The sequence below is a fragment of the Pseudophryne corroboree genome, chromosome 7, assembly GCF_028390025.1.
Source record: "Pseudophryne corroboree isolate aPseCor3 chromosome 7, aPseCor3.hap2, whole genome shotgun sequence".
In the NCBI taxonomy this organism is placed as follows: domain Eukaryota; kingdom Metazoa; phylum Chordata; class Amphibia; order Anura; family Myobatrachidae; genus Pseudophryne; species Pseudophryne corroboree.
This window is the reverse complement of record NC_086450.1, coordinates 336,571,486-336,599,471: the sequence shown is the minus strand read 5'-3', so window position 1 is coordinate 336,599,471 and position 27,986 is coordinate 336,571,486. Positions and strand designations below refer to the sequence as shown.

Genomic DNA, 27,986 nt, shown 5'->3' with positions numbered 1-27,986 from the left:
TGCAAGATAGAAGGACAGCGATACCACCTAGTGATAAGTTTGTATTGGGTTTCTACAACCTCTAAACTCGTGGAACAACGCGCCATAACCTCAAAATGTTTATCCCACTTGATATAAATCCCACGGGGATTGAGATCGACATCCCAAGCCTTACAGAAAGATGGGATATGAAGGAAATGACCGTGTATGAGGAGTTTATAAATACCTGATATAACATGGGTTGGCGCTGATGATTGGAAACACATACCCTCGAAGGGTGTGATGCCATTCAGTAGATCAGTAATTTTTCTATGAGCTGATATGAAATAGCGGATCTGGAGATAAAATCTGAGGTTGGAATATCTGTGAGTTCACAGATATTTCAGAAAGGCTTCAACTTCCCATCAGAAACCAAGTGGGCTACTCTAGTCAAGCCTGCCAATCTCCACCTGGTGGCTACTAATCCTTTGATACCAGGCAAAAACAATGGATTATTAAGAAACGGAAGAAGTAACGTTTTTGTGGAGGAAATTCACGTTTTATTGCGTAATCATGACCAGAGAGCCAAGGTAGGACAAACAGTCACATGCGATGAGCAGATAATGATCTTAAACCAGGATACCGCACATAGGCAGAGACCCGAGGACCACCGTTCCAAATCAACCCATTGTTTTGCGCCAGAATCTGGTCTCGATCAGTCCAAGATCCTGTGAAGGATCGTTGCATGATAATAAACGGAGATCATAGGTAACTGTTGACCCCCCCTGGGCCCTCCTACGAAATAGACTATAATGTTTAAATCTAGGCTTCCTACCTACCCAAACAAAATGACTAATTGCCTTATGTGTTTCAGCCAACAACTGAGGGGGCAGTTTCAATGGAAAAGTCTGAAATAAGTATAACAACCTGGGTAATAGATTCATTTTAACAATGTTCATTCGGCCTAGCCAAGAGAACTTCTGTGTAAGCCATTGTGTCATTTCCTGGCGGAGTTTCCGTAGCAAGGGAACATGATTAATAGTCACAGTCGTGGAAAGGGAAGATGGAATTAGAATGCCTAAATATTTGATATGAGCAGGATGCCAGACAAAGGGAAAATTACTATTTAGGGATGCAGCTAATTCAATAGGGAGGGAAATGTTTAAGGCCATTGACTTAGAATAGTTGATCTTGAAGTTGGACAGTGCCCCAAAGCGCGAGAATTCCTGTATCAGATTAGTAAAGATATTGTCGGATTCGTTATAACCGCTAAAAGGTCATCAGCAAAAAGGGCTATCCGATGCTCATTATCACTGACTCTGAGACCTGTAATATCAGGGGGGTTTTTAATAGCCCTAGCTAGGACCTCCATACAGATGATGAATATTAATGGTAATAACGGGCAGCCCTGTCGGGTTCCATTAGATATGGTGATAGAGTCGGAGAGCAATCCATTCATTCGGACCTGTGCTGATGGAACTCGATATAATGCACAGATTTTTTTTTTGTAGAAAAGTGGCACCCAGACCCAAACAACGCAGTGCTGCTTCCATAAAACCCAATCTACCCAGTCAAATGCTTTTTCAGCATCTGTTGAAAGGAGCATCATGGGGGCCTTGACGGATTGGGCATGGGTGATCAGATCAATTACCCTTATAGTATTGTTCCTACTAGCCTCTCTTCCCTGGATGAAGCCGACCTTGTCAGGGTGAATTATTGTTGAGATTAAGGGATTCAGGCGGTTTGCCATAAGTTTCGCATATAACTTTAGATCGACATTTAATAGGGATATTGGACGATAACTAGACAGCAGAAACGGTCTTTACCATCTTTCGCTATAACGGTGATATGTGCTCCCAAGGATTGGTTAGACAAAGGAGATTCTAAAGAAACAGCATTGCAAGCACGGAGCAATAGAGGAAGAAGTTTATCCTGGAACGTTTTATAATACGTTACAGGGAAGCCGTCGGGCCTGGGCTTTTCCCTGATGGGGAGGACTTTAGGGCAGCTAAGAGCTCACCATCTGTAAATGGCTCCTACAAAGCTAGTGACACATCAGCAGGGAGTGTAGGGAAGTCAATCTCCACCAAAAAGTCTTTTACTGCAGCCTCATGTGCTGACGTTTCGCTGAGAGAGCTCTGGGATGTTAAGTTATAGAGATTCATGTAATAAGAGTGGAAAGCTTTAGCTATCATTTTGTCAGTAACATGAGACTTACTAGTAGAATCTTTGATCTCTAAGGGCTCGTGCAAGTAATTTCCCGGGTTTATTACCCCACCTATGATATTTCTGGCGACAGCACCGAAACGCCCTACGAGTGCCTTCGTTTCATAAGCTATTAAGAGACAGGCGTGCCTCTTGTAACTCTGCTAGTGTATCGGAGGTCAATGAGGATTTATGAATAGTCTCCAGTCGCTTAATTTTATCAAGTAAAGCATTCCGTCATTCTACCTTTTGCTTTTTAAGGTAAGAACCCAGTTGAATGCATTTTCCTCTGAATACGCATTTATGCGCCTCCCATATCGTCACCGGAGAATCATCATTAGTCATGTTAAGGGAAATATAATCATCTATTGTTTTTTCTATCTGAGCCCTGCAGTCCGAGTCACGGAGAAATTGTTAATAAAAGCGCCAATTCCAGTGACGCGGGGGCGGATGGCTCAGAAACAAAACCAGGGTGATAGGGGCATGATCAGAACCCACAATACTCCCAATGGTGGCTAAAAGGTCAAGGTGTTTGTGGCTTACACAGAAATAATCAATGCAAGAGTAGGAATTGTGTGGGTGTGAGTAGAATGTGTAGTCCCTGTCCTTGGGATGGAGCAGACGCCAAGTATCAATAAGTTGAAAATCATGCAACAGCGACTTGAAACGTTTAGTATCTTTTAAAAAAAGTCTTGGGGGGCCCAGAAGAAGAATACAAAAGAGGTTCCATAGTCCAATTAAAGTCACCAACTACCAACATACCATCTACATTTTGCTCTATCAATTCTAAAGCTTCTCACATAAACCGTAGCTGACCCTGACTGGGAAGATAAAGATTGACAAACGTGTAGATATGGTTTCCAATAGTAGCTTTTACTAGTAACCCCCGACCATTACCAATAGGTAGCTCAAATATGTTGGTCAGTCTAAGATGTTAGGGCAAACAAAATGGCTACACCTTTGGATTTGGCTTTTGAAAAATTGTTAAAAAATCCCTGGGGAAAATGGCGGGAATGGAGACTCGGAGAGGCACCCTTTTTAAAATGTGTTTCTTGAAGAAATTCTACCATTGCTCTATCGAGATGTAAAGTATACATTAAACGAGACCTTTATTCAGGGATGTTGAGCCCTTTTACGTTAAAGGACACTAATTTTAGACTAGCCATGGGAGAGGTTGAGAAAAGGCATATGATAACTCAGTATCAGAAAGCCATCCAAGTGGAAGAAATACCTCAAATTGAGCCACACCTAAAATGTCAGGTAGAAGGGAGGAGAGGAGAAATGGGAAAACACAGAAGGGGGAAAGTGAGGGGAGAACCATATATACGAATACAGGCAGGAACTTAATAAAAATATGATGAACATAGTCATAATATGGCCCACCACGTAGGTAAATAATGCAATAACAAAAAAAACAAAAAAAAGAGAGAAATAAAGATACTCTGCATAAATAGCCGTGGGATGCCATGAATGGACCCAGGTCTATAAATTTACAGCAGAGAGTCGGAGAGACTGAGGGAAATACTAGATGTAACAATTCTCAGACAACATAAAAACATGAACTATAAAAAACAATATTGAGATGAACAGCTCAAACAACGTGAAACAGAGCAATTCTATAACATAATCTGAGTGAACGCCAACCCCACAGACTGGACCACATATCGATTAATATGAGGCTAGTTGGAAAAGCTGCCAGTAAAAAGTAAACAGAGCCTAAAGTAGCCGGGCAATGTCCAGTCAGCTTCCACAATCAAACATCCATAAGAACAAGACTAGACATTAAACCGCTCAACAGATACCTATAATCTGGAAAAATTTCCGGAACAGAGACATAGAAAGAAAAACAAAAAATAAGATTTTACTTACCGGTAAATCTATTTCTCGTAGTCCGTAGTGGATGCTGGGGACTCCGTAAGGACCATGGGGAATAAACTGGCTCCGCAGGAGACATGGGCACTTTAAGAAAGAATTTGGATTCTGGTGTGCTCTAGCTCCTCCCTCTATGTCCCTCCTCCAGACCTCAGTTAGAGAAACTGTGCCCGGAAGAGCTGACAGTACAAGGAAAGGATTTTGGGAATCCAGGGTAAGACTCATACCAGCCACACCAATCACACCGTATAACTTGTGATAACTTTACCCAGTTAACAGTATGAACAACAACAGAGCATCAGATCAACCCTGATGCAACTATACATAACCCTTATTTAAGCAATAACTATATACAAGCATTGCAGAAGAAGTCCGCACTTGGGACGGGCGCCCAGCATCCACTACGGACTACGAGAAATAGATTTACCGGTAAGTAAAATCTTATTTTCTCTAACGTCCAGTGGATGCTGGGAACTCCGTAAGGACCATGGGGATTATACCAAAGCTCCCAAACGGGCGGGAGAGTGCGGATGACTCTGCAGCACCGAATGAGCAAACACAAGGTCCTCCTCAGCCAAGGTATCAAACTTGTAGAACTTTGCAAAGGTGTTTGAACCTAACCAAGTAGCCGCTCGGCAAAGCTGTAATGCCGAGACCCCTCGGGCAGCCGCCCAAGAAGAGCCCACCTTCCTTGTGGAATGGGCCTTAACTGATTTAGGCAGCGGCAACCCTGCCGCAGAATGAGCCTGCTGAATCGTGTTACAGATCCAGCGAGCAATAGTTTGCTTTGAAGCAGGTGCCCCAAGCTTGTTGGAAGCATACAGGATAAACAAAGATTCGGTTTTCCTGACCTTAGCCGTTCTGGCTACATAAACCTTCAAAGCCCTGACCACGTCCAGTGACTCGGAATCCTCCAAGTCAGTAGTAGCCACAGGCACCACGATAGGTTGGTTTATATGAAAGGATGAAACCACTTTCGGCAGAAATTGTGGACGGGTCCGCAATTCTGCTCTATCCGCATGGAAAACCAGATAAGGGCTTTTATGTGACAAAGCCGCCAATTCTGACACACGCCTAGCCGAAGCCAAGGCTAATAGCATGACCACGTTCCACGTGAGATATTTCAATTCCACCATTTTGAGTGGTTCAAACCAGTGTTATTTCAGGAAACTCAACACCACGTTGAGATCCCGAGGTGCCACTGGAGGCACAAAAGGGGGCTGAATATGCAGCACTCCCTTTACAAACGTCTGAACTTCAGGCAGAGAAGCCAGTTCTTTTTGAAAGAAAATGGATAGGGCCGAATTCTGAACCTCAATGGAACCCAATTTAAGGCCCAAAGTCACTCCCACCTGTAGGAAGTGAAGGAAACGGCCCAGCTGGAATTCCTCCGTAGGGGCATTCCTGGCCTCACACCAAGCCACATATTTTCGCCATATACGGTGATAATGTTGTGCTGTCACATCCTTCCTAGCCTTTATCAGCGTAGGAATAACTTAATCCAGAACGCCTTTTTCTGCTAGGATCCGGCATTCAACCGCCATGCCGTCAAACGCAGCCGCGGTAAGTCTTGGAACAGACAGGGCCCCTGTTGCAACAAGTCCTGTCTTAGAGGCAGAGGCCACGGGTCCTCTGTGAGCATTTCTTGCAGATCTGGATAAGTCCTTCTTGGCCAATCCGGAACAATGAGTATTGTTCTCACTCCTCTTTTTCTTATGATTCTCAGCACCTTGGGTATGAGAGGAAGAGGAGGAAATACATAGACCGACTGGAACACCCACGGTGTCAACAGTGCGTCCACAGCTATCGCCTGAGGGTCCCTTGACCTGGCGCAATATCTCTGTAGCTTTTTGTTGAGGCGGGATGCCATCATGTCCACCTGTGGCAGTTCCCACCGACTTGCAATCTGCGTGAAGACTTCTTGATGAAGTCCCCACTCTTTCGGGTGGAGGTCGTGCCTGCTGAGGAAGTCTGCTTCCCAGTTGTCCACTCCCGGAATGAACACTGCTGACAGTGCGCTTACGTGATTCTCCGCCCAGCGAAGAATTCTGGTGGCTTCTACCATCGCCACCCTGCTCCTTGTGCCGCCTTGGCGGTTTACATGAGCCACTGCGGTGATGTTGTCTGACTGAATCAGAACCGGTTGGTCGCGAAGCAGGGACTCCGCTTGACGTAGGGCGTTGTATATGGCCCTTAGTTCCAGGATGTTGTTGGAAATTTCTTCCCTGTGTGACTGCCCCCCACCCTCGGAGGTTTGCATCCGTGGTCACCAGGACCCGGTCCTGAATGCCGAATCTGCGACCTTCGAGAAGGTGAGCACTCTGCAGCCACCACAGGAGAGACACCCTGGCCCTGGGGGATAGGGTGATTAACCGATGCATCTGAAGATGTGATCTGGACCACTTGTCCACTAAGTCCGATTGGAAGGTCCTCGCATGGAACCTGCCAAAGAGAATGGCCTCGTATGAAGCCACCATCCTTCCCAGGACTCGAGTGCTGTGATGCACTGACACCTGTTTTGGTTTTAATAGATTCCTGACCAGTGTAATGAGCTCCTGAGCTCTCTCTATCGGGAGATAAACCCTTTTCTGGTCTGTGTCTAGGATCATGCCTAAGAGAGGCAGATGAGCTGTAGGAACCAGAAAAAAAGCAATTGTTTCCCCAGCACACTGAATGGATAACAGTAACCAGATATAAATCCCACATGATAATAGAATTCAGAGATCTTCGTTACACATATTTGCGCAAATGTGTGGTTAAGCCCCAAAGCCGCATCAAGGCCTCTCTGTATATTTGGGGTCCCTAGCGCTATATCTAGGTGCAGGGTGTGGCACCCCAAAACACCAGAATGAGCCAGAAAGCACAGCGTGACATACCAGTGTAAAAAACTATAGTGTTAATAAATTAGTATTTAGGAAGCCGAAGCTATAGAGGGGGTGATACAAACATGAAATGTAATTAAAATAGAGAAATAGTGTTAGAAAATTAATAAGTGAAAAGTGTTAATAGAATGTAAAGGTATGCCACACAAAAGCCATCCAGCTCAGCCAGTCCAGAGGCACCACACCTCACACCTCCATTACCCCAATCTGGGTCTAATATTAACCAGCAAGGAGTCACATGATAATGGCTCCTTACTAAAATATGTCTAAGCTAAGAGCTACTTACCTTGGAGCAACCCCATAATGCTCCATGTGGCATGTCAGGGCCTGCACCTCCTCCTAATGCAGAAACCTCTCTGCCTCTCACAACAGACATATAGATTGGTAAATGCTCAATTAGCTTAGTGATATCATTCAGGTGCTCGAAAGGAAGGGGTATTTCTGAACAAGAAAAAAAGCAATTGTTTCCCCAGCACACTGAATGGATAACAGTAACCAGATATAAATCCCACATGATAATAGAATTCAGAGATCTTCGTTACACATATTTGCGCAAATGTGTGGTTAAGCCCCAAAGCCGCATCAAGGCCTCTCTGTATATTTGGGGTCCCTAACACTATAGTTTTTTACACTGGTATGTCACGCTGTGCTTTCTGGCTCATTCTGGTGTTTTGGGGTGCCACACCCTGCACCTAGATATAGCGCTAGGGACCCCAAATATACAGAGAGGCCTTGATGCGGCTTTGGGGCTTAACCACACATTTGCGCAAATATGTGTAACGAAGATCTCTGAATTCTATTATCATGTGGGATTTATATCTGGTTACTGTTATCCATTCAGTGTGCTGGGGAAACAATTGCTTTTTTTCTTGTTCAGAAATACCCCTTCCTTTCGAGCACCTGAATGATATCACTAAGCTAATTGAGCATTTACCAATCTATATGTCTGTTGTGAGAGGCAGAGAGGTTTCTGCATTAGGAGGAGGTGCAGGCCCTGACATGCCACATGGAGCATTATGGGGTTGCTCCAAGGTAAGTAGCTCTTAGCTTAGACATATTTTAGTAAGGAGCCATTATCATGTGACTCCTTGCTGGTTAATATTAGACCCAGATTGGGGTAATGGAGGTGTGAGGTGTGGTGCCTCTGGACTGGCTGAGCTGGATGGCTTTAGTGTGGCATACCTTTACATTCTATTAACACTTTTCACTTATTAATTTTCTAACACTATTTCTCTATTTTAATTACATTTCATGTTTGTATCACCCCCTCTATAGCTTCGGCTTCCTAAATACTAATTTATTAACACTATAGTTTTTTACACTGGTATGTCACGCTGTGCTTTCTGGCTCATTCTGGTGTTTTGGGGTGCCACACCCTGCACCTAGATATAGCGCTAGGGACCCCAAATATACAGAGAGGCCTTGATGCGGCTTTGGGGCTTAACCACACATTTGCGCAAATATGTGTAACGAAGATCTCTGAATTCTATTATCATGTGGGATTTATATCTGGTTACTGTTATCCATTCAGTGTGCTGGGGAAACAATTGCTTTTTTTCTTGTTCAGAAATACCCCTTCCTTTCGAGCACCTGAATGATATCACTAAGCTAATTGAGCATTTACCAATCTATATGAGCTGTAGGAACCAACTGCGACTTTGGAATATATAGAATCCAGCCGTGTTGCCGTTACACTTCCAGAGAAAGTGATACGCTGTTCAGCAACTGCTCTCTTGATCTCGCTTTTATGAGGAGATCGTCCAAGTACGTGATAATAGTGACACCTTGCTTCCGCAGGAGCACCATCATTTCCGCCATTACCTTGGTGAATATTCTCGGGGCCGTGGAGAGAACAAACGGCAACGTCTGAAATTGGTAATGACAATCCCGTACCGCAATTCTGAGGTACGCCTGATGAGGTGGATAAATGGGGACATGAAGGTATGCATCCTTTATGTCCAGAGTCACCATAAAATCTCCCCCTTTCAGGCTTGCAATGACCGCTCTTAGCAATTCCATCTTGAACTTGAACCTTTTCAGGTATATGTTCAGGGACTTTAAATTCAATATGGGTCTGACCGAACCGTCTGGTTTCGGGACTACAACATGGTCGAATAATAACCCCCTCCTTGTTGAAGGAGGGGAACCTTGACCACCACCTGTTGAAGATACAATTTGTGAATTGCAGTTAACACTGTTTCCCTCTCGTGGGGGGAAGCCGGCAGGGCCATCGGTGAGGGAGCATCTCCTCAAAGGCCAGCTTGTATCCCTGAGACACAATATCTATTGCCCAGGGATCTAACAGGGAGTGAACCCACTTGTGGCTGAACTTACGAAGGCGTGCTCCCACCGGGCCTAGCTCCGCCTGTGGAGCCCCAGCGACATGCGGTGGATTTTTGTAGAGGCCGGGGAGGACTTCTGTTCCTGGGAACTAGCTGTGTTGTGCAGCTTCTTTCCTCTGCCCCAGACTCTGGCAAGAAAGGACGCACCTCGGACTTTCTTGTTTCTTTGTTCGAAAGGCTGCATTTGATAATGTCGTGCTTTCCTAGGCTGTGCAGGAATATAAGGCAAAATATCAGAATTACCAGCTATAGCTGTGGAGACCAGGTCCGAGAACCCTTCTCCACACAATCCTCAGCCTTCCATATGCCTCTTAAGTCGGCATCATCTGTCCATTGCATATTCTACAGGACACGTCAAGCAGAAATCGACATAGCTTTGACTCTAGGACTCAGTAGACTCATGTCTCTTTGGGCATGTTATATATATATATATATATATTTAGTGATGTGCACCGGACATTTTTCGGGTTTTGTGTTTTGGATTCGGTTCCGCGGCCGTGTTTTGGATTCGGACGCGTTTTGGCAAAACCTCCCTGAAATTTTTTTGTCGGATTCGGGTGTGTTTTGGATTCGGGTGTTTATTACAAAAAACCCTAAAAAACAGCTTAAATCATAGAATTTGGGGGTCATTTTGATCCCATAGTTTTATTAACCTCAATAACCATAATTTCCACTCATTTCCAGTCTATTCTGAACACCTCACAATATTATTTTTAGTCCTAAAATTTGCACCGAGGTCGCTGGATGGCTAAGCTAAGCGACACAAGTGGCCGACACAAACACCTGGCCCATCTAGGAGTGGCACTGCAGTGTCAGGCAGGATGGCACTTCAAAAAAATAGTCCCCAAACAGCACATGATGCAAAGAAAAAAAAGGAGGCGCACCAAGGTCGCTGTGTGACTAAGCTAAGCGACACAAGTGGCCGACACAAACACCTGGCCCATCTAGGAGTGGCACTGCAGTGTCAGGCAGGATGGCACTTCAAAAAAATTGTCCCCAAACAGCACACGATGCAAAGAAAAAAAGAGGCGCACCAAGGTCGCTGTGTGACTAAGCTAAGCGACACAAGTGGCCGACACAAACACCTGGCCCATCTAGGAGTGGCACTGCAGTGTCAGGCAGGATGGCGCTTCAAAAAAATAGTCCCCAAACAGCACACGATGCAAAGAAAAAAAGAGGCGCACCAAGGTCGCTGTGTGACTAAGCTAAGCGACACAAGTGGCCGACACAAACACCTGGCCCATCTAGGAGTGGCACTGCAGTGTCAGGCAGGATGGCACTTCAAAAAAAATTGTCCCCAAACAGCACATGATGCAAAGAAAAAAGGAGGCGCACCACAGGTATAGAATGTAGATGGATAGTATACTTAATGACGACACAGAGGTAAGTACAGCAGTGGCCTTCCGTACTGCTATATATAGTATACTGGTGGTCACTGTGTCAGCAAACTGCAAAACTAAAATGAACCACAGGTATAGAATGTAGATGGATAGTATACTTAATGAATGACGACACAGAGGTAGGTACAGCAGTGGCCTTCCGTACTGCTATATATAGTATACTGGTGGTCACTGTGTCAGCAAACTGCAAAACTAAAATGCACCACAGGTATAGAATGTAGATGGATAGTATACTTAATGAATGACGACACAGAGGTAGGTACAGCAGTGGCCTTCCGTACTGCTATATATAGTATACTGGTGGTCACTGTGTCAGCAAACTGCAAAACTAAAATGCACCACATGTATAGAATGTAGATGGATAGTATACTTAATGAATGACGACACAGAGGTAGTTACAGCAGTGGCCTTCCGTACTGCTATATATAGTATACTGGTGGTCACTGTGTCAGCAAACTGCAAAACTAAAATGCACCACAGGTATAGAATGTAGATGGATAGTATACTTAATGAATGACGACACAGAGGTAGGTACAGCAGTGGCTTTCCGTACTGCTATATATAGTATACTGGTGGTCACTGTGTCAGCAAACTGCAAAACTAAAATGCACCACAGGTATAGAATGTAGATGGATAGTATACTTAATGAATGACGACACAGAGGTAGGTACAGCAGTGGCCTTCCGTACTGCTTTATATAGTATACTGGTGGTCACTGTGTCAGCAAACTGCAAAACTAAAATGCACCACAGGTATAGAATGTAGATGGATAGTATACTTAATGAATGACGACACAGAGGTAGGTACAGCAGTGGCCTTCCGTACTGCTATATATAGTATACTGGTGGTCACTGTGTCAGCAAACTGCAAAACTAAAATGCACCACAGGTATAGAATGTAGATGGATAGTATACTTAATGAATGACGACACAGAGGTAGGTACAGCAGTGGCCTTCCGTACTGCTATATACAGTATACTGGTGGTCACTGTGTCAGCAAACTGCAAAACTAAAATGCACCACAGGTATAGAATGTAGATGGATAGTATACTTAATGAATGACGACACAGAGGTAGGTACAGCAGTGGCCTTCCGTACTGCTATATATAGTATACTGGTGGTCACTGTGTCAGCAAACTGCAAAACTAAAATGCACCACAGGTATAGAATGTAGATGGATAGTATACTTAATGAATGACGACACAGAGGTAGGTACAGCAGTGGCCTTCCGTACTGCTATATATAGTATACTGGTGGTCACTGTGTCAGCAAACTGCAAAACTAAAATGCACCACAGGTATAGAATGTAGATGGATAGTATACTTAATGAATGACGACACAGAGGTAGGTACAGCAGTGGCCTTCCGTACTGCTATATATAGTATACTGGTGGTCACTGTGTCAGCAAACTGCAAAACTAAAATGCACCACAGGTATAGAATGTAGATGGATAGTATACTTAATGAATGACGACACAGAGGTAGGTACAGCAGTGGCCTTCCGTACTGCTATATATAGTATACTGGTGGTCACTGTGTCAGCAAACTGCAAAACTAAAATGCACCACAGGTATAGAATGTAGATGGATAGTATACTTAATGAATGACGACACAGAGGTAGGTACAGCAGTGGCCTTCCGTACTGCTATATATAGTATACTGGTGGTCACTGTGTCAGCAAACTGCAAAACTAAAATTCACCACAGGTATAGAATGTAGATGGATAGTATACTTAATGAATGACGACACAGAGGTAGGTACAGCAGTGGCCTTCCGTACTGCTATATATAGTATACTGGTGGTCACTGTGTCAGCAAACTGCAAAACTAAAATGCACCACAGGTATAGAATGTAGATGGATAGTATACTTAATGAATGACTACACAGAGGTAGGTACAGCAGTGGCCTTCCGTGCTGCTATATATAGTATACTGGTGGTCACTGTGTCAGCAAACTGCAAAACTAAAATGCACCACAGGTATAGAATGTAGATGGATAATATACTTAATGAATGATGACACAGAGGTAGGTACAGCAGTGGCCTTCCGTACTGCTTTATATAGTATACTGGTGGTTACTGTGTCAGCAAACTGCAAAACTAAAATGCACCACAGGTATAGAATATAGATGGATAGTATACTTAATGAATGACGACACAGAGGTAGGTACAGCAGTGGCCTTCCGTACCGTACTGCTATATATAGTATACTGGTGGTCACTGTGTCAGCAAACTGCAAAACTAAAATGCACCACAGGTATAGAATGTAGATGGATAGTATACTTAATGAATGACGACACAGAGGTAGGTACAGCAGTGGCCTTCCGTACCGTACTGCTATATATAGTATACTGGTGGTCACTGTGTCAGCAAACTGCAAAACTAAAATGCACCACAGGTATAGAATGTAGATGGATAGTATACTTAATGAATGACGACACAGAGGTAGGTACAGCAGTGGCCTTCCGTACTGCTATATATAGTATACTGGTGGTCACTGTGTCAGCAAACTGCAAAACTAAAATGCACCACAGGTATAGAATGTAGATGGATAGTATACTTAATGAATGACGACACAGAGGTAGGTACAGCAGTGGCCTTCCGTACTGCTATATATAGTATACTGGTGGTCACTGTGTCAGCAAACTGCAAAACTAAAATGCACCACAGGTATAGAATGTAGATGGATAGTATACTTAATGAATGATGACACAGAGGTAGGTACAGCAGTGGCCTTCCGTACTGCTATATATAGTATACTGGTGGTCACTGTGTCAGCAAACTGCAAAACTAAAATTCACCACAGGTATAGAATGTAGATGGATAGTATACTTAATGAATGACGACACAGAGGTAGGTACAGCAGTGGCCTTCCGTACTGCTATATATAGTATACTGGTGGTCACTGTGTCAGCAAACTGCAAAACTAAAATGCACCACAGGTATAGAATGTAGATGGATAGTATACTTAATGAATGACGACACAGAGGTAGGTACAGCAGTGGCCTTCCGTGCTGCTATATATAGTATACTGGTGGTCACTGTGTCAGCAAACTGCAAAACTAAAATGCACCACAGGTATAGAATGTAGATGGATAATATACTTAATGAATGATGACACAGGGGTAGGTACAGCAGTGGCCTTCCGTACTGCTATATATAGTATACTGGTGGTTACTGTGTCAGCAAACTGCAAAACTAAAATGCACCACAGGTATAGAATATAGATGGATAGTATACTTAATGAATGACGACACAGAGGTAGGTACAGCAGTGGCCTTCCGTACCGTACTGCTATATATAGTATACTGGTGGTCACTGTGTCAGCAAACTGCAAAACTAAAATGCACCACAGATATAGAATGTAGATGGATAGTATACTTAATGAATGACGACACAGAGGTAGGTACAGCAGTGGCCTTCCGTACCGTACTGCTATATATAGTATACTGGTGGTCACTGTGTCAGCAAACTGCAAAAATAAAATGCACCACAGGTATAGAATGTAGATGGATAGTATACTTCATGAATGACGACACAGAGGTAGGTACAGCAGTGGCCTTCCATACTGCTATATATAGTATACTGGTGGTCACTGTGTCAGCAAACTGCAAAACTAAAATGCACCACAGGTATAGAATGTAGATGGATAGTATACTTAATGAATGACGACACAGAGGTAGGTACAGCAGTGGCCTTCCGTACTGCTATATGTAGTATACTGGTGGTCACTGTGTCAGCAAACTGCAAAACTAAAATGCACCACAGGTATAGAATGTAGATGGATAGTATACTTAATGAATGACGACACAGAGGTAGGTACAGCAGTGGCCTTCCGTACTGCTATATATAGTATACTGGTGGTCACTGTGTCAGCAAACTGCAAAACTAAAATGCACCACAGGCATAGAATGTAGATGGATAGTATACTTAATGAATGACGACACAGAGGTAGGTACAGCAGTGGCCTTCCGTACCGTACTGCTATATATAGTATACTGGTGGTCACTGTGTCAGCAAACTGCAAAACTAAAATGCACCACAGGTATAGAATGTAGATGGATAGTATACTTAATGAATGACGACACAGAGGTAGGTACAGCAGTGGCCTTCCGTACTGCTATATGTAGTATACTGGTGGTCACTGTGTCAGCAAACTGCAAAACTAAAATGCACCACAGGTATAGAATGTAGATGGATAGTATACTTAATGAATGACGACACAGAGGTAGGTACAGCAGTGGCCTTCCGTACTGCTATATATAGTATACTGGTGGTCACTGTGTCAGCAAACTGCAAAACTAAAATGCACCACAGGTATAGAATGTAGATGGATAGTATACTTAATGACGACACAGAGGTAGGTACAGCAGTGGCCTACTGTACCGTAATGCTATATATTATATACTGGTGGTCACTGGTCAGCAAAACTCTGCACTGTACTCCTCCTATATAATATTATACTGGTGGTCCCCAGTCCCCACAATAAAGCAGCACACTGAGCACAGATATGGAGTGTTTTTCAGGCAGACAACGTATACTGGTGGTCACTGTCAGCAAAACTCTGCACTGTACTCCTGCTATATAATACAGCTGCTCCCCAGTCCCCACAATTAAGCAGTGTGAGCACAGATATAGGCAGCACACTGTGAGCACAGATATGGAGCGTTTTTTTCAGGTAGAAAACGGATAACTGGTGGTCACTGATCAGCAAAACTCTGCACTGTACTCCTCCTATATACAGCTGCTCCCCAGCCCTCCCCACAATTAAGCAATAGTGCACAGCACAATCAAGTTCAACAATAACGGAGAGGACGCCAGCCACGTCCTCTCCCTAACATTTCCAATGCATGAGTGAAAATGGCGGCGATGCTCGGCTGCTTATATAGAATCCGAATCTCGCGAGAATCCGACAGCGGGATGATGACTTTCGGGCGCGCTCGGGTTACCCAAGCCATACGGGAGAATCAGAGTATGGCTCGGACGCGTGTAAAAAGGGTGAAGTTCGGGGGGGTTCGGTTTCCAAGAAACCGAACCCGCTCATCACTAATATATATATATATATATATATATATATATATATATATATATATATATATATCTTAAGACAGCATCTTTAATATATATATATATATCTCTATATATACATATATATACACATACTAGGGTCTCAATCTCTGCTGATAAGGTACCTGTACACGCTGCCACAGCGCTATAAACCCATGCCGACACAATCGCCGGTCTGAGTAGTGTACCAGAATGTGCACGCTCTCTGCAGGATCCCTGAGAATAGCTGTTACGTCAGGGCTACCTTTTGGGCAAACGTGACACCCTACGGGAAGATTCCCATCGTATCCTGGCCCTAGCGAGGAAAGGATACTCCCTGAGAATTCTTTGAGGGAAACTGCAGTCTCTTGTCTGGAGATTCCCGCTTATTTTCATCATGAGAGGAGGGAAATTTACCTCAGCTTTCTTCCCCTTAAACATGTGTACCCTTTTGTCAGGGACAGATGAGTCATCAGTGATATGCAAATCATCTTTTATTACAATAATCATATATTGAATACTTTTCTGCCATTTTGGCTGTAACTTTTCATTATCGTAGTCGACACTGGAGTCAGACTCCGTGTCGATATCAGTGTCTATTATTTTGGATAGTGAGCATTGAGAGACTCTGAAGGTCTCTGCGACATAGGGACAGACATGGGTAGATTTCCTGTCTGTACTCTAATCTTTTGTGCAATAAATTCACCTTAGCACTTAATTACACATATCCAAACAGGTGTCGGCGTTGTCGACGGAGACACCCTCTCACACACATATTTGCTCCATCTCCTCCTTAGGGGAGCCTTTTACCTCAGACATGTCGATACACACGTACCGACACAACACACACTCAGGGAATGCTCATCTGAAGACAATTCCCCCATAAGGCCCTTTGGAGAGACAGAGAGAGAGTATGCCAGCACACACCCCAGCGCCATTAACCCAGGAATAACACAGTAACTTAATGTTAACCAAGTAGCTGCTGTTTATATTGATTTTTGCGCCTAATTATGTGCCCCCCCTCTCTTTTTACCCTGTAACTGCAGGGGAGAGGCTGGGGAGCTTCCTCTCAGCGGTGCTGTGGAGAAAAAACATGGCGCTGGTGAGTGCTGAGGAAGAAGCCCCGCCCCCTCGACGGCGGGCTTCTGTCCCGCTTTCATGTACAATTTTGGCGGGGGCTCATACAAATATACAGTGCCCAACTGTATATATGCAAACTTTTGCCAAAGAGGTCTCTAATTGCTGCCCAGGGCGCCCCCCTGCGCCCTGCACCCTTACAGTGACCGGAGTATGTGGGTGTAGTGTGGGAGCAATGGCGCACAGCTGCAGTGCTGTGCGCTACCTCATATGAAGACTGGAGTCTTCTGCCGCCGATTTCGAAGTCTTCTTGCTTCTTTCACCCGGCTTCTGTCTTCCGGCTCTGCGAGGGGGATGGCGGCGCGGCTCCGGGACAAAGGGTGAGATCCTGTGTACGATCCCTCTGGAGCTAATGGTGTCCAGTAGCCTAAGAAGCAGGACCTATCTGCAGAGAGTAGGGCTGCTTCTCTCCCCTCAGTCCCACGATGCAGGGAGTCTGTTGCCAGCAGAGCTCCCTGAAAATAAAAAAACCTAACAAAATACTTTCTTATAGCAAGCTCAGGAGAGCTCACTGAACAGCACCCAGCTCGTCCGGGCACAGATTCAAACTGAGGTCTGGAGGAGGGACATAGAGGGAGGAGCCAGAGCACACCAGAATCCAAATTCTTTCTTAAAGTGCCCATGTCTCCTGCAGAGCCCGTCTATTCCCCATGGTCCTTACGGAGTCCCCAGCATCCACTAAGACATTAGAGAAACAGAGGTTGGTTCAACATCACGTGTCTTTGGAGGTTGAGTCCGATACTTCAGGATGTTGACATCTTCCGTTGTTAAAAGAAGAGGATGATGTGCCAGAAGAATCTCCAGCTAGGTTGCGCCGTCTAGGATTGCGAACTTCGCGCCAAGGTTCCGTACGAGGTTGAGGCACAGTAGACAGTTCTAAAGGGTCTAACCAATTCGGGAGAACCGGAGGGGAGATCCCCAGAGACGAGCAGAAGTCCTTTACACCTTCATATTCCTGCAATACTAGTAAAGATCTTGCGTGGTTAACTTGAATACTCAGAGGGAATCCCCATGGGAACTTGATATTACGTTTTTTAAGTTCTTCCATCAGGGGGCGAAGTAGACGTCGCTGTTGTAAAACGGCCCATGGGAGATCCTGGAAGATTTGAATCTGGTGGCCGTTGAAGTCAAGGTCGAAGACACGTCTGGCTTCTTTGAGAATCTCTTCCTTTTCCCGGAAATAATGAAGCCTACAAATAGCATCTCGAGGTCATTCAGATGGAGGGCCTTTGGGGCGTAGGGCGAGATGTGCCCTGTCGAACACAATCTGGTATTCGGGATCAGTGTCTAAAAGTTCATTGAATATTTTGGAGATGGCATTTTCAATACCCTGAGGAGGAACATCTTCAGACAATCCTTGCACTTTTAAATTATTTCTCCGACCTCTGTTGTCTACATCGTCAAGTCGGCTTTTCAGATTGAGTAAGGATTGAGATTGACGAGAAATTAAATCGTGTAAATCAGAGACCTTTGGAGTCAACGCTGTCCCCATGTTCTTCCAGCACTACCATTCTATCCGTAATCTGGGAGATGTCCGACTGTAAAGAAGAAACCAGAGCTTGGTTAGAATCCTGGATCCTTTGTTCTATAGATTGCAGATCTTGTTGTAAGTCCTGACGGGTTGGAAGGGACTGGAGCTTCAGGAGTATGGTATTTAAGTCTGGAGATTCTGCAATTGGACAGAGCGATTTAATAGGAGCAGGAGTGTCCACAGCCGGAGCCACTTCCATGTTGCCAGAGACCATAGACGGTGACAAAGAAAATGAGGAGGGACAATCCAAAGTAGGAGCTCCAAATAATGTATGAAATGCTGAAGCTTGAGAGGATTTAGCCTGAGATTTTGTCAGGTTCTTGGAAGAACGGCGTCTCATCATGAGATATTGTAGTAAACGTATTCATGAAAATCTACTGTACCTCCAAAGATTTTTCTGTTCGAGCTGGACATCTACAATTAAGTGATACATCACATATTCCCCTCAACGAGGCATGGTCAGGCCATAATGTGTCAAGGCATAATCCCCAAGTGAGAATCGGGCTGCCCCCAGGTCCAACACTGAATAAGAATATAACGGGAGACACCAGTAAGGTGGTGGTCAGAGCTGATGCTTTGAACGCCCGACCTGAGTTTATCAGTTATAATATAGCAGGCACAGCAGAGCCGTCAATTAGATTCATGTCCTGTTGACACTGAAGGGATCCCACACTGTAAGTAGTATAAGATCCAGCAGGCTGTCCCAGAATATGGCCTCTGCTACTCCACACCTAACTGGTATCCCTGCACGAGGTCTGTGCAGGACCAAAATTATTTATTTCTTTCATTGCTTAATTATGTAGAGGGGGACACATTACAGGGAGGAGATCACCTGGCATTCCAAAATCCCATTATAATAGGAAGGCAGAGCAAGGGGTCCCTTATAAGTGATACACTCAGCTTGCCAGCCCAGGTCACACTATGGAGGGTCTCTACTTTAAGGGATCAGAGCACTCACCTCAGCAGCCACACCAGGGGCTCAGCAGGCTTTCAGGGTACCCGCACAGCGGCTGCACTGAGCAGCGGGGAGAGCAGCCGGAGCCCGAGGTGCGACAGCCAAAGCGGGAGGAGTCACCACAGGAACTCCCAGCTGGCACAGCACAGCGCGGCGGGTCCAGCGGCTCTGTCCTCAGCATACAGGCCGAGATCACATCTCCGTCAGCGAGACACCCGTTCCGAGCAGGTGCAGTGGGAGACAGCAGCGGGGAGTAAAACCAAGGGGATGGCACGAGAGGCAGGACGTCACCTCTGGGGTCCCACTGCAAATCCAATCCCCGGCTTCAGAAGGCAGTATGGGCCTCAACCCACAAGGAGACATTAAATGACATTAATGGGACACCAGCACGGAGCCCCTCAGAAACACATCCGTTTAGGTTGCCTGTTAGGCCACGCCCCCGGACAATTTCATATTTTAATAATGTGGTTGCCAACTTTTCACGGTACTTTTTACTTTTCATATTTAAATCAATGTTTAGCTGTATTCAATGGACCGTTATCTAGCTGATAAAACCAGGAGCTGATAAGAAGCAGCATATACTGTACTAAAATAGGAATGTCCAGAGATTGTAAGTAAGTATAAGACACTTTTATACCACTTTCAGACAGAGATGTCTGAAAGTCCTGGCAATTACCCAGCATTTCAATGCCGGGTCATTTTGCCGGGACCTGCCTGACCCCCCCCCCCCCCCCCTTTTCACACAGACATGCAAATTACCGGGTTGAGAATTTCGACCCGGTAATTTGCAGATCAACACGGGTGTTTTGTCTGTGTGAAAGGGTCAACCTGTGTCATGATTCCTGTGTCTCTAACCCTGGTAGAAGTCCTGGGAATTACAACACGGGTCGACCCTTTCACACAGAAAAAAAGACACGTGTGTTTCATGAAATTACCAGGTGGAAGGGGCGTGGTTTATCAGCCTATGTGAAGAGACGTGCTGTTTAGGGGCTCCTGCTATATCCCCACATAAAACTATTTTTATGTCCCCAGCCACGCTCCAATCCCTCCCGATTGATCCCCTTCCCTCCCTTCCTCCAGGAGTGCAGCGACTGCGGAGCCGGGAGAGGCTCTAGGCCTCTCTGCGGATTGCGGCCTGCCTCCCCCACATAGACCGGGACCTCAAGTTTCGGGCCTGCCCGCCGGGTGCACCATCAGACCCCGCCGGCCTGCCTGATCCCCTCCGGCCCATGGCGGCACCTGGACCAACTGGCTCCCGCCGAACTCACCGCTGGTGAGGCTGTCCTCTCCTTCCCGCTCCGGTCCCCCGCAATCACCGCGGCTCTCCCCGCTCCCCGGACGGACACCCGCCACACAGGCTCTCTCTCTGCTGCACAGTCTCCCGGCGCCGCACATCGGGCAGTGCTTCCGGGGATAGACGGACGGACCTGGGGAGCATGAGCCGGCGCCCACTCACGAGCCTGCTGAGGGATCTGGCAGAGTCTGCAGCCTGGATCGGAGGATACAGCTGAGGGAGGTAAGCCTTAAAGTGGCGAGCTGGTGCTCCCGGCGCCCCCCAGACGCTGGCCTCCGTCCCACAACACCTACCCCAGCTGGCCCCACTAAGAGGTACCCCCGAACGCTGACAGCTGCAGGAGGCCTGCGCTGCTTTTACACCCCTCACGGAAGGCCCCTCAACTGGGGGTATCTCTAAGCAGCTCAGCAATACATGAACCCCTCTGCTGGTGCCGCATATCCAGAGTGCCTCTTTCTGGCCCCAGCTACACGCTTGCCCCCCAACCCTGACTCTTACCCCTGCCTCTCACGTGTCTTCCCATCTCTGTGGCCGACTCCAGGTGAAGCTAGCGGAATTGGGCCTGTGGAATCCCTGTGGATTGCGGCCCACCCACCCCTTAGAAGCCTCTGCCTCCCTCCCAGTCAGTGAATACCGAGCTGCAGTGGCCCTCCTCGTCCCGGCCTGATCCGTGCGGGTGCTGGCTTACGACAACCACTGCCACGACTGTGCCGGATAGCCTACATCCCCTAATCCCTGCCCCGAATACACCTAGACTTCCACCACCGGTGGGGGAGTGTGCACCTCATAGCGCCACATCGGCCACCCGGAGGAGAGAGGCTCCACAGGCAGCATTGCTGGTAAGCCCCATCACTGCCTACGACGTCTAACAGTCCTCATGTCCCACTGATTACACCATAACTCAGCCCTCCAGTGGTCCTTTCTCTGGCTGTTCGATAGCTTTGCTTCAATCACCTATTCCAGTGCTCTGTTTAACCTTCCCTCACTCACACCCTACTACCAAGGTGCAACCATGTCTAAGTCCAACCCGAATACAAGAAAACGTGCGGGTACAGATATCTCCCAAAATTTCACTAAAAACGACAAGAGCGACAAACCCTCCTTACCCTCAGGCCCTCCCTCTCCTAGCCTATCCTCATCGGATAGAGACGATCCATCCTCCACACCTGTTCTATCGACCAAAGAGGATATCATGGCCTTGAAATCGCTCATAATGGACTTTAAAGAATTGCTGGAGTCCAAATTGGACAACGCGGTCACCTCAATCAGATCAGACATCTCATCTCTGTCGTCCAGAACCTCTAAGTTGGAATCTAGACAAGACGTCCTGCAAAAGGATCACATAGAAATTGTCAGGGATATCGTCCACCTTATCCAGGATATATCGGAGCTGCGTGCCAAAAACGAAGATTTGGAAAATCGCGAAAGGAGAAACAACCTCCGAATCTGTAATATCCCAGAGTCCATTTTCCCAGCGGCCCTCGAAGCATACCTACAAAGGTTGTTTGCCACCGTCATACCAAGTATGGGTCCTCGCGAACTGCTCTTGGAAAGGGCTCATAGGGCTCTCCGACCTAGACCTCGTGATGGCGACCCCCCTAGGGACGTCATCATGCGCTTTCTCAGCTTCAAATATAAAGAGTTGGTTCTCCTCCCGACTCGGGGCAAACCGCACATAATGTTCGAGGACTCCAAGTTACAGTTCTTTCAGGATCTAGCCCCATCCACAATACTTAAAAGGAGAGAACTTAGGGACTTAACTTCCGCACTCTGCATGCGAGGGATTCGCTACCATTGGGGATTCCCCTTCAAGCTTCTGGTCGACTACAACGGTAAAACAATCGTCATTAAAGACCCGAGAGAAGGTGGAGATTTCCTGACACACTTGGAGGATTCAGACCCACCAACTGGGCCGATTCTCACCTCTCGACCGCCCTAAACACTTTTCGCAACAGCGCTTCTGTCGACATTCTACTTGTTAAACCGCTCTAGTAGCCATGTTGATTGTTCGACCTGTTTCAGTTCATCATCTTGGTTGTTCTGAATGCCTATTGTATACCGTCTGCCCTCTCTTTTCTCAGCCTGTCTTTCTAACCCTACCGTTTGAAGTTTTGCGGCTGTTTCTATTTTATTAGGCCTGCCCATATGGCACTTACTGTTACGATTCCTGTACTCCAGACTGGAGAAGATCTTATGGCAGAGATCTGAGTACAGGAATGAAATACAGGTTGTGGGAGCTGGAAAGCCTAGTAACCCCTGGCACCCTAACTCCGTTGTCTCGCCCGTGTTATCAGAAATCCCCTGCGAGACTATGGTTGCTTGAGCCCATGGCAGCCGCGTTCGAAGGGCGGATTATGTCTGCCCAACCCCGATGCCCCCGCAGGTCTTAATGGGAGACAAGGGGAAGTCCGAGACAGGGTGATAACAAGGGGCCCTCTGACTAAGCAACCAAGCCAGGGGTTACAAGCTAACTTAACTAAATCAAAAGGTATGTGCGGACTAGCCGCCAGGGAAAAGGACAACCAAAGATCCACTGATCCGACACTCCTATCCGGCACCGCTGGACACCAGAGTGGATCTTGTGGAAGCGGAATCCTCCGCAAAGCTCCAGAACACAATATAAACAAAATAATAAATAATAGCGGACAAGCCGCAACACACGGCTGCGCCGCGACTCACGAACACCACCAGATGTTAAAGGTGCTCGATCAGACTCCAGGAACAGATGGTAACTTCCGAGTACAGGATCACTGAGAACAGGAACAAACGAACAGACCGGGACTGGGAACTCTCTCAGCAGCAGAATCAGACAAACAGGAAGCTATCACCGGCGTCTGTGAGGAGTCCTGGGAGTGCTTTTAACAGAGAGTCCTAATTAAACAATCCAGAGCAGCTGGCCCACTGCATGATTCCAACTGACAAAATGCAATCAGCAGCCAGGTGAGGCTGAACACATGGAACAAGCTGCAATTACACAGACTAACCAGCGGCAGCAGACAAGAGCATACTAAAACAGAGCAACAGGAAATCCTGGCATGCAAGACAACTAATAAACATGAAATACCTAACAAAAATGCAAAACAGGAATGAGCCACAGCCGTGGCTCATAACAGTACCCCCCCCTTGAGGAGGGGTCAAAAGACCCCAAAATTCAGACTATCCAGAACAAGGGATACAAAAAAAAAAACCTGACACATTGGTCTAACAGACCAGAAAACAAAAAACAAGCTGTAGCAACAACTTGTAACAGTGCCCTCCCCTTGATGGTGGCCACTGGACACAAGACAAGGAGAAAAAAAAAAAAATCTCTCTTCTTTTTTTTTATCAAGGCAAGAGTCAAAAATTATTTCTTTTTCTTCTTCTTCTTTTTACAAAGCTCTTTAGGTCTGACCAAGGTAATTCCCCAAACATTGTCTGAACTGATGGTACCACCCAGCAAGGCTGCGTTCAAATCAGAGACAGGTCTCTTACCCTTGGGAGCTGAACTTTCTGGTAAAGTACTATTATTAGAAGAAGAAGTCAGAAAAGCACATCCTGCAGTCAAAGCAACGGGCTGGGACTCTTGTGCCGAGTTTACAGTATTTGGTGGACTCTCAGCAGACAAGACGGGTGACTTAGAGGAACCTGAACCAATTTCTTTGAAACCGTATCTTTTAACAATTGCATCACAGAATGCTTGGGGATCCTGAAGAATGGGATCTTCAGCTTTCATTAGGCTGGTTGCCCACTCAGAAGGCTCTCCTCTAAAAGAATAAATCAGATAGAGCCCAAGGTTTTCTGAAGTGATGCCCAGAAATGGTCTAGACAACATAATAGTGTAATAGTGTTTGAAAAGCGCCATAAATTGGGCGAAGTCCCCATCAAAGGTTATGGATGTTGAAATATCAGAGTCAGGATCTGTTTCCTTTTCATCTGACTGACTGGAGTGCTTTGCTAGGACCTGGTCACTATTGACCTTACTCGAGGCTGAGACTCTCTGAACCCCACCCGGGGCTGAGACTTTCTGAACCCCACCCGGGGCAGTGACTTTCTGAACCCCACACGGGGCAGTGACTTTCTGAACCCCACACGGGGCAGTGACTTTCTGAACCCCACCCGGGGCAGTGACTTTCTGAACCCCACCCGGGGCAGTGACTTTCTGAACCCCACCCGGGGCAGTGACTTTCTGAACCCCACCCGGGGCAGTGACTTTCTGAACCCCACCCGGGGCAGTGACTTTCTGAACCCCACCCGGGGCAGTGACTTTCTGAACCCCACCCGGGGCAGTGACTTTCTGAACCCCACCCGGGGCAGTGACTTTCTGAACCCCACCCGGGGCAGTGACTTTCTGAACCCCACCCGGGGCAGTGACTTCCTGAACCCCACCCGGGGCAGTGGCCTCCTGAACCCCACCCGGGGCAGTGGCCTCCGGGAACCCCGCTGGGGCAGTGGCCTCCGGGAACCCCGCTAGGGCAGTGGCCTCCGGGAACCCCGCTGGGGCAGTGGCCTCCGGGAACCCCGCTGGGGCAGTGGCCTCCGGGAACCCCGCTGGGGTCAGCACCTCGGATTCTTTTACTGGGACCGGGCCGTTGGCCTCCCTGACTGGGATCGGGCCACCGGCCTCCCTCTCTGAGTCGATAATTATCGAAAGTTCTTCCGTGACTATGACTTCCGGGACTTTTGCTGAAGCAATAACGTTCAGATCCTCCACTAATGCTATGCTTCTTAAGTTCTTTCCTGGGGAAGCGACTTCTAGACCCTTCTTTGGGGCTGCGTCTCTCGAGACCCCACTTGGGGATATTACTTCAAAGATCCCTTCTGGGGTTTTGCTTCTCGAGTTCCCTTCAAGAACTATGGTTTTAGATACCCTTTCTGGGGTTGCGCTCCTCAAGTCCCTACCTGGGGTAACAGCTTCTGAGACCCCTTCTGGTATGGAAACCTGAGCTACAATATTTGATTTCCCTCTATAAGCTTGGGTATCGGGTACCGCTCCAGCACTCTGGGCATCGGGTACCGCTCCAGCACTCTGGGCATCGGGTACCGCTCCAGCACTCTGGGCATCGGGTACCGCTCCAGCACTCTGGGCATCGGGTACCGCTCCAGCACTCTGGGCATCGGGTACCGCTCCAGCACTCTGGGCATCGGGTACCGCTCCAGCACTCTGGGCATCGGGTACCGCTCCAGCACTCTGGGCATCGGGTACCGCTCCAGCACTCTGGGCATCGGGTACCGCTCCAGCACTCTGGGCATCGGGTACCGCTCCAGCACTCTGGGCATCGGGTACCGCTCCAGCACTCTGGGCATCGGGTACCGCTCCAGCACTCTGGGCATCGGGTACCGCTCCAGCACTCTGGGCATCGGGTACCGCTCCAGCACTCTGGGCATCGGGTACCGCTCCAGCACTCTGGGCATCGGGTACCGCTCCAGCACCCTGGGCTACGGGCACCGCTCCAGGACCCTGGGCTACGGGCACCACTCCAGGACCCTGGGCTACGGGCACCACTCCAGGACCCTGGGCTACGGGCACCACTCCAGGACCCTGGGCTACGGGCACCACTCCAGGACCCTGGGCTACGGGCACCACTCCAGGACCCTGGGCTACGGGCACCACTCCAGGACCCTGGGCTACGGGCACCACTCCAGGACCCTGGGCTACGGGCACCACTCCAGGACCCTGGGCTACGGGCACCACTCCAGGAACTTGCAACTCCGCTTCCACAGGAACCTCAAGAGAGGAGAGAAACATTCTCTTTTGATTCCTGAATCTATAATGGGGCTCCCTTGCCCAAGGACCCCAATTATAGGACAGAGAGCTTTTTTGTGTGGGTTGTGTGACAAGTACCTCTGCCACAGTAGAGACAGGAGTAGGTCTTGTATCATGACTCAACTTGGACAGAGGGCAAGACTCGTCACCACACTTTGGCTTGCGCAACTCACAGGTCTGCAGATAATGGCCTAAACCCCCACAATATAGGCATAAGTTTAAGTTTCTGCGACGCAGACGCTCCTCTTCTGAGAGCCTGGGCCGCAGAAAACTTTTAAACTTTTTCTCTTCAATTAAACCAGAGGATTCTCTTGTCACCATACTGTGAACAAGAGTCTCTTTAGAGATAGATGTACTCTCAACGACTTCTGGCAAAATAAGCAAGATTTTAGTCAGAAGGTTTTGCAGTTGCTTTAGGGATTGCTGAAAAGCTTCTAGTCGCTCTGGTCTCAAAGCACTGAATACAGAGTTCAGGGCTGCGAGAGATGCCTGCAGGGCTTGCATAGTAGACATAGGAGGATTTAAAACTAGACAAGACAAGACAAGGCAAGACAAGGCTAGGCAAGGCTAGGCAAGGCAAGGCAAGGCTAAATTTTGCTAAACAAATCAAGACTTTTTTTTTGTATTTTTTTTTTTTTTTTAAAACACCGGACTGGATTCTAAACTCCGGACTGGATTCTAAACTCCGGACTGGATTCTAAACTCCGGACTGGATTCTAAACTCCGGACTGGATTCTAAACTCCGGACTGGATTCTAAACACCGGACTGGATTCTAAACACCGGATTCTATACAGGACTGGATTCTAAACACCGGATTGGATTCTGCACACTGAATTCTAGACAGGACTGGATTCTAGACTAGACACTGGACTGGGCCAAAAAAGAAAAAAAAGTTTTATTTCTTTTTTGTGGTATGGCCGGTGATAATGTTACGATTCCTGTACTCCAGACTGGAGAAGATCTTATGGCAGAGATCTGAGTACAGGAATGAAATACAGGTTGTGGGAGCTGGAAAGCCTAGTAACCCCTGGCACCCTAACTCCGTTGTCTCGCCCGTGTTATCAGAAATCCCCTGCGAGACTATGGTTGCTTGAGCCCATGGCAGCCACGTTCGAAGGGCGGATTATGTCTGCCCAACCCCGATGCCCCCGCAGGTCTTAATGGGAGACAAGGGGAAGTCCGAGACAGGGTGATAACAAGGGGCCCTCTGACTAAGCAACCAAGCCAGGGGTTACAAGCTAACTTAACTAAATCAAAAGGTATGTGCGGACTAGCCGCCAGGGAAAAGGACAACCAAAGATCCACTGATCCGACACTCCTATCCGGCACCGCTGGACACCAGAGTGGATCTTGTGGAAGCGGAATCCTCCGCAAAGCTCCAGAACACAATATAAACAAAATAATAAATAATAGCGGACAAGCCGCAACACACGGCTGCGCCGCGACTCACGAACACCACCAGATGTTAAAGGTGCTCGATCAGACTCCAGGAACAGATGGTAACTTCCGAGTACAGGATCACTGAGAACAGGAACAAACGAACAGACCGGGACTGGGAACTCTCTCAGCAGCAGAATCAGACAAACAGGAAGCTATCACCGGCGTCTGTGAGGAGTCCTGGGAG

The 27,986-nt window shown here is 47.1% G+C and overlaps 1 protein-coding gene across 1 annotated transcript in view; it reads right to left on the bottom strand.

The window, feature by feature from the left end:
• Positions 1-23,372, bottom strand: part of LOC134945223 (multidrug resistance-associated protein 1-like) — a 337,654-nt gene extending 314,282 nt beyond the window's left edge. Inside the window, exon 1 of the mRNA XM_063934380.1 lies at positions 23,298-23,372. The gene's annotated coding sequence lies outside the window, so the exon portion shown is untranslated. The remainder of the gene's footprint in view (positions 1-23,297) is intronic.
• Between the last annotated feature and the right edge of the window lie 4,614 nt (positions 23,373-27,986).